Below are 8,178 nucleotides of genomic sequence, written 5' to 3'. Positions count from 1 at the left end.
AATATCACTGTTATTCTTGGAGTTGAATGGCTTGACTAAATGTGAGGAGACCAAGAAACTGGACTAGTGAATTAAACAGAGGTCACTGGGAGATTATTCTTCAAGGGGAAGAAAAAAGAGTTGAGAAAAGCCTCTGATGCTGGGAAGGTTGAAGGCAGGAGGACAAGGGGACGACAGAGGATGAGATGGTTGGATGGCATCACCGACTCAATGGACATGAGTTTGAGTAAACTCCAGGAGTTGGTGATGGACAGGGAGGCCTGGAGTACTGCAGTCCATGGGGTCACAAAGAGCCGGACACAACTGAGCAACTGAACTGAAGTGATTAGCCAATTAGCCATTTATGGATCAATTTATCTGACTGTAAATGTGTGACCCATGGGATCTGAGAATAACCAGCTGCAGCATCATCCATGGGCCCACATGCATTTTTCTGTACCTGCAGAGAATTCCCAGCCCCTGACATTGCCCCACCTTGAACTCTGGATTCTGTCTCTTCCTGCCTGCTTGAAGGCTTACTTTGGCACTTGAAGCAGGCCTAGGAGCACACAGGTATAGCTTGGAAGGGAGAGGAGAGCAAGTGAAATTGCCTCCAGGGATAAACGTCAACCATTGAGCAGGAGGATCGGTGGGAAAATGCTGTACTGACCATGTCCACCTGGTTACCTCAGGTGACCCCAGCGGTGACCCAGGGGCATCCCGACCATCAATGAACCTTCATTGACTTTTCTTTCTTGTTCACTCTCCTCACTTCCTCCCCTGTGCTTCCTGGGATTACCTTCCAAAAATCTATCTTCACTCCAGTCTGTGTCTCTGTGACTGCTTTTGGGAGCAACTAAACTAAGACACTGAGTAATTGGGGTTATTTCCAGAAGTCTTGAACCTCATCCCCTGTGTCCAGTCTGAGACAGGGAGAAAGTGATATTCATTCGTGTCCAACTCATTTTGACTCATGAACTATACAGTCCATGGAATTCTCCAGGCCAGAATACTGGAGTAGGTAGCCTTTTCCTTCTCCAGGGGATCTTCCCACCCAGGGATTGAACCTAGGTTTCCTGCATTGCAGGTGGTTTCTTTACCAGCTGAGCCACCAGGGAAGCCCAAGAATACTGGAGTGGGTAGCCTATCCCTTCTCCAGGGGCTCTTCCCAACCCAGGAATCTAACTGGGGTCTCCTGCATTGCAAGTGGATTCTTTACCAGCTGAGCTCTCAGGGAATACCACTGGGCTAGAAAAGGTGCAGGTAGAAAGCAAGGATTGGTCTGCTCAAACACAAGTTTCTGACGGTAGGTTTGGATGGGTGTTAGTCACTCAGTCATGTCCAACTCTTTGCGACCCCATGGATGTAGCCCGCTAGGCTCCTCTGTCTATGAGGAGGCAAGAATACTGGAGTGGGCTGCCATTTCCTCCTCCAGGGGTTCTTCCCGACCTAGGGATGGAACCCAGGTCTCCTACATTGCAAGCAGATTCTTTATCATCTGAGCCACCAGAGAAGCCCCTGGTTGGTTAGAGCCTGCCTTACAATGAAGGCGGGGCACTGGCTGGCAGAGTCTCTTGGCCTTCAGGTCCCCCAGGCAGCAGCCTTTCCTGGGCTATACGCTCCTTCTGCCCCTCACGGGACGGTGTGACTTCCCTTGAGGTCTCCCTCTAGGGAGAACATGAGAGAGTCACAGACATGAGCCCTGCAGGGGGCTCAGCCTTTTATTTCTGGAAGCCGGTGCTAGTCTGCACATTGGCCTCTTGGAAATTGTGCTAATCTGAATTTGTTCCAAAGTCTGGTCAAGTCTAGATTCAGTTTCTGCTCCTGCAGTGTTGCTGTCCTGTACCTGGCACATGGGGGCATCCCTGGGACACACCTTGAAAAGCCCAGCACTCACCCTGAGCGGCCTCCTGGCATAGTCACTGCCTGTTCTTCTGTTGCCGCAGGAACTTGGAGATGTCAGTTGCTGGTCAATTCCAGGACTGCCCTGAAGCAAGCTTGATGGCTCAGAATTCCTCCTGGAGCTCCTCCAGAAGGAAGCCCCACCTCCCAGCTCTCGCGGTTGTGGCTCAGGGCACAGACCCTGTGGCGTCTGTGGGTGTCTCCCCGTCGGTCTTGTGTTGAAAGAGTGGGTTGTTCATATACCTCAAGGCCTCTCCTTTAATTCAGTCATTATTTTTAAATACCATAGTTCTTCTGGTCTCTGCTTTCAGATTTCATTTCCTAATCCCTTTCTTCTTTCATTTCGGTTCATAGCCTCTTCGAGCAAATGTCAGTAGGTCAGGAAAATTGTCTTCCTCCTTGAAATGCAAGTTAGAGCCCCCGGTTTGGCACCATAAAGATGGCTTCTCCCTTTGACTCCTGTGTCCACCTGCATGGTGGTCCCAACGAGTGAGTCTTACGTCCCCTCTACAGTTCTTCTCCAGACCAGACACTGGCTGCTTGTCTGGATCCTTTTGGTCCAGATGACAGGAGCTGGCACTTTTAAAAAAAGAAAAAAAAATGTTGGCAGTCACTGTAATAACAGGCCCTGGCTCATTCACCCATCTATCCAACTTTCATTTGGTTGACCTTTGTTGAGTGTATGTTCTGTGCCAGAAAGCACTCTGACCCTGCCCTCAATGAGATCTCCATGTATCTAGGGCAAGTGGACCAGAAAATATTTTATTGGGAACACAATTGTATTCACCGGGGATGATGGGCACCCAGAGGAGCAGCCTAGAGCCAGGTCTGAGGACTCAGGAGACTCACCAGCAGAGGTGATGCTATGCTCTGGGGGATGAGTAGATGTGAGCTGGGCAGGGAGGCGGGCAGGGGAGATAACACCATTCTGTATAAAGACAATCATGGTATGAATAAAGTGAGGAAGACACGAAGCTGCCTGTGCTCTAGTGGAGCTGAAGTGAAGGTCTAGACAGAAGGTGAGGGGGGATGGAGGGAAACTGGAAAGGTGGGAAGGGGGAAGGTCAACGTGGGAAGGGGGAGGGTCATCAGTTCAGTTCAGCAGCTCAGTCGTGTCCGACTTTTGGGACCCAATGGACTGCAACACTCCAGGCTTCCCTGTCTATCACCAACTCCTGGAGTTTACTCAGACTTATGTCCATCAAGTTGGTGATGCCATTCAACCATCCCATCCTCTGTCATAGGGAAGGTCATAGCCGCTCCAGTTTAAAGACTTCTCTTCTAGGCATCTTCCCCTGTCGGGTGAATCTTAACATGGTGATTGCATTTGTCCTGCATACCAGTCGCAGGGGCTGCAAGGGGAAGGCTGGGTTCCAGATGCCTGTCCAGCGGGTGAGCTGTCTGGGCAGTGGGACAGGTGAGTGTTGCCAAGGAGAAGCGATGTGAGCCCGGCCCTGGGCAGGGAGTTAGGTTGGAGTTGATAGAACAGGTGGAAGATAAGACAACAGACCACAAAGAGCTCAGATCCTTCTCAACAGGATTCTGGTTGTTGGCACAATGAATGACCTCATCCCCAGTTATTCAGGAGTGACATGTCCTCAATCAAGATGTCACACAGGAGCAATGGATGGTCACAGAACCCATATCTGGATGTTGAGAAGTTGATCATTAGTATTTAGTATAACATGAATTATGTTACCCTCATCAGGCTTTAAGCTAACACACATCATAAACTGAATTAAGATTTTAAAATAGGAATTTTAAGGAGAAAGTCTCTGGCTCTGGGTTGAGGGGGGTCTGAGAGTTGCAACTGATATCAAAGAGCAAAACCAATCTCTAAGGGGAAAGTCCTGCCTATTTTTCACTTAACAAGCCCAGACTTTCTTCCTTATTAACTGTGCTCATACACATCCAAAGAGATCGCCTCTTTGAACAACAATAGCAGTAAGTTTTGACTCTGCACAGCTATGGGCCACTCTGACCTCTGGATTATTATATGACAGAGGTTCATGGAACCTTGCTTTTCTCTGCATTTTTTTTAATGTCTAAATTTAAGACCTATACTTTTGACTTCAAATATGTTTTCCTACTGAAATACAATCCTGACACATAATTATAGAAAAATGACAGATCAAAACCGAAATCTTTATGAAAGAAAATCCAGGCAGTTGATCAATGCCACAATCATAAAGCTATCACTCACTGCACAGCACTGAGTGGCCAGCACAAGAGTGACCCCACGGACTGTACAGCCCATGGGATTCTCCAGGCCAGAATACTGGAGTGGGTAGCCTTTCTCTTCTCCAGGGGATCGTCCCACCCAGGAATTGAACTCAGGTCTCCTGCATTATAGGCGGTTTCTTTACAAGCTGAGCCACAAGGGAAGCCCAAGAATACTGGAGTGGGTAGCTTATCCCTTCTCCAGCGGATCTTCCCGACCCAGGAATTGAACTAGGGTCTCCCGTGTTGCAGGCAGATTCTTTACCAACTGAGCTGTGAGGGAAGCCCAAGGGTTAAAGAGGAAACACACAATTCCTGGAAGTTTGAGCCCGAGGATTGTATGATGGGCCCACTTATTCTGTTTTTCCACGTGTCATTGATCTACCTCGGAGCTCAGGTTGTCTCTGTAATGTAAAAGGAGCTAATTGCAATGATGAGATTGATTTAGAGGAGGAATTAGAAGAAAATGTCCTTGACTGGTTGTCTGGATATGCCTTTCATTTATCATCTGTCTTTGGGGACAGAAGAATGGTAATCTCACTGTTCTTGCAGGCTGCTTAGTTCTCAGATAACTTTGGGGGCTGTTGGTTTTTTAAAAATTTATTTGACTGTGCTGTGTCTTAATTGCAGCATGTGGGATATCATTGCCTGACAAATGATGGAACCAGAGCCCCCTCCATTGGGAGCATAGTCTCAACCACTGGGCCACCAGGGAAGCCCCAGAATGTCTGTTTTTGATTCCCCTTGGTTTGGGTCAATACAAGCATTTGTCTATTCTGAGTTCACTCAAGTGCTTCTTGGTTACTACAAGGTTCAGTCACTCCTGTGAGTGCTGGTGAGACCACGGTGAGTGAGCGTGGGCAGATAGTGAACAAACAGCTGGCTCTCCAAACAGGAAAACAAGGAAGGTGATGTCCAGGGTGCTGCACAGAATGAAAACGGGAGGAGACAACAGAGGGTGGGGATGGGGAGAGGACAGTTAGGAAGGGACTCTGAGGCCAAGATGAGGAGATCCGTTCCAAGGAGAGGAACTGGGACGACCAAGCCTAGTGAGAAGGATGACTTGGTGTATTCAAGGAGCAGACACACAGTGTGGCGGGCAAAACTTAAACCGGGGGAGGGTGCCATAGGGCATAGGTCAGGGCCGAGAGGTAGATGGCCTAGAGACCTGGCAGGCCATGACAAAATTTGGGTTTTATTGTAAATGTGGTTTTAAGCTTTGGATTTTAGGCTGAGAGAAGTATTAATAAAGCATTTAATGCTTTAATCTAATTTTTTATTTTTAATATATATTTTACCACAAAGCTCTGTTGTATTTTTCTGCATACCTATGAAGGAACTTTTTGTCAAATTATTTTATTACATATATTTTCTTTTCTGTCCCCCATCCCACCCCCGCCGTGTTTTTTTTTTTTTTTTTTTTTTTTTTGCTACAATTCAGGTAGAACTTCCCCAACCAAGACTTGAACCCATGCCCCCTGCATTGGAAGCCTGGAGTCTCTTTTTTTTTTTTTAATTTTTTTATGTGGATGATTTTTAAAGTCTCTATGGAACTTGTTACAATATAGTTGCTGTTTTATATTTTGGTTTTTTTGGGGCCACAAGGCATGTAGGATCTTAGCTACTCAACCAGGGATCAAACTCACACCCCTCACACTGGAAGGTTAAGTCTTAGCCATTGGACCACCAAGGAAGTCCCACCTCTAGTGTTTTTAAAATTCTGCCTCCAAGAGTTGAAGCAGGATACCCACTGTGTTTAGTCGCTCAGCCGTGTCTGACTCTTGTGATCCCATGGACTGTAGCCTGCCAGGCTCCTCTGTTCATGGGGATTCTCCAGGCAAGAACACTGGAGTGGGTAGTCATGCCCTCCTCTGGATACCCATTAGGAGGTGCTGAAGATTCCTGGAGAGTAGGGTGCTGAGATCCACCCCAAAGTGGGGGATAAGATAAGACTCAGATAGGATTCAAGTAGGGACTGAGGGAAAGAGGGGATGCCGCAAAGACTCCCGGATTTCTAGCCTGAAAATCTGGGTGACGGTTGGAGTGATGATTAGAGAGATGGAGGAGAGGCAGGAAGTATGCAGGCTGCAGGCAAAGGGTGGGGGCAAATGAAGAATCCTGCTTTCTTAAGTCTGAGATCACACTCACGCATCTGAGGAGCCCCGTCAATAAGATCTAGAAATCTGGAATTCCAGGAGATGAAAGCAGGAGCTATGGACCCAGGGGTCAAATACAGGCATTTAGAGCCTGGAGATAGGGAGGATGAGATGCCCGGAAAGAATGTGCAGAGAGAAAGGAGAGACCACTCAGAGCAGCCCTGGAGATGCCCTCAGAGAGGGTCAGAAAGAAGGGGAGGAGTTAGCCAAAGGGGCTGAGAAGGAGCACGGAGGAGCAGGAGGGAACTACAGGAAGTGAGGATCCTAGCAGGAAGCGGGAGGCGGTGTCTCAGCAGGAAGGAGCAGCCTTCTGTGAAGGCTGCTGAGAGGCTGGGATGAGGACAGAGGAGGGATCACTCAACTGCTACATGGAGCCCATGTGTACCTTGACAGGAGCAGCCTTGTTGGAGTCCTGAGGTCTCTTTGGAGTGGAATAGGAGACAGAGTTGTTCAGTCAGTTGAGTCCAACTCTTTGTGACCCCATGGACTGCAACATGCCAAACTTCCTGTCCTTCACTACCTCCTGGAGTTTACTCAAACTCATGTCCACTGAGTCGGTGATGCCATCCAGCCATCTCATCCTCTGTGCCCCCTTCTCCTCTTGCCTTCAATCTTTCCCAGCATCAGGGTCTTTTCCAGTGAGTTGACTCTTTGCTATCAGGTGGCCAAAGCACTGGAGTTTCAGCTGCGTCCTCAGTCCTTCCAGTGAATATCCAGTTGATCTCCTTTAGGATGGACTGGTTTAGCTGAGCCACTTGTTTCCAGCTCAGGTCTGCATGCTGATGGGGAAGAAGGTGGTGGAACAGGAGAGAAGGCCAGCCCTCGCCGTAAGCAGAGGAGGTGACCCAGAGCACCAGCGGTGCTCACTGGATTGGGAGGAAACTCCTGTGAGCGTGGTGCTTTAGAACCGTGGGGGGTCGGGGGAGCAGGAGGGAGGACCAGGTGTGGCTCAGATGCCCAGGGACTGGGGAGTTCGAGAAATCCTTTTGGAAATCCTTTGAAGGGCATGAATGGTCAACACAGGAGGACAACACAGGCTGGGAGTGTGTCCTTGTCCAGGCCCGCTCTCCAGAGCTCCTATGACTTGTCTCATGTCACCTCCAGGTGACCCAGCTCCTTCCCAAGTTGCAGTGCTCCCAGCAGATGAGGGGTGGGAAGCGGATCATTTGGGCAGTTTACTTGTGGGTCAAAAGGAGGAGGCAATTGTGCCGGTCTGGGTGCCTCCCAAGGGGCCAGTGGCATTCATTTGGAAGATGTTCCCATAAGCATCGTGCTGTAGAGCTGACAGCCCTGAATCCTGAGGGTGTGTGTGGCAGGGAACAGTGGTGTTGCTGGGGTGTGGGGCAGACTTCTGTAAGGACTGAGTGAGAGCCTGGGAGGGGTTGCAGAAGACTCTTGAGAGTCCCTTGGACTGCAAGGAGATGAAACCAGTCAATCCTAAAGGAAATCAGTCCTAAATATTCATTGAAAGGACTGATGCTGAAACTGAAGCTCCTATACTTTGGCCACCTGATTCAAGGAGCTGACTCATTAGAAAAGACCTTGATCCTGGGAGAGATTGAGGGCAGGAGGAGAAGGGGATGACAGAGGATGAGATGGTGAGATGGCATCACTGACTCAATGGACATGAGTTTGAGCAAGCTTCAGGAGATCGTGAAGAACAGGGAAGCCTGGTGTGCTGCAGTCCATGGGATTACAAAGAGCTGGACATGACTGAGAGACAGCTGGAAGGGGCACGGCATGGCCCTACATGAATCTTCATGAAACAAGATTCAGACCAAATGCAGCTGGGTCGCCAAAGCTCAAATTCCGAATGGCTCTCCCTGACAAGGGGCTGCTGGGGGTCAGAGGAGAGAGGTGAGGACACCAGACGACATCCGAGGTGCATCTGCCCTTGGGGATGGTGGCCATGCAGCCAGGT

This window comes from Ovis aries, chromosome 22 (genome assembly GCF_016772045.2).
Source record: "Ovis aries strain OAR_USU_Benz2616 breed Rambouillet chromosome 22, ARS-UI_Ramb_v3.0, whole genome shotgun sequence".
Taxonomy (NCBI): domain Eukaryota; kingdom Metazoa; phylum Chordata; class Mammalia; order Artiodactyla; family Bovidae; genus Ovis; species Ovis aries.
Note: the sequence above shows the minus strand (reverse complement) of the source record.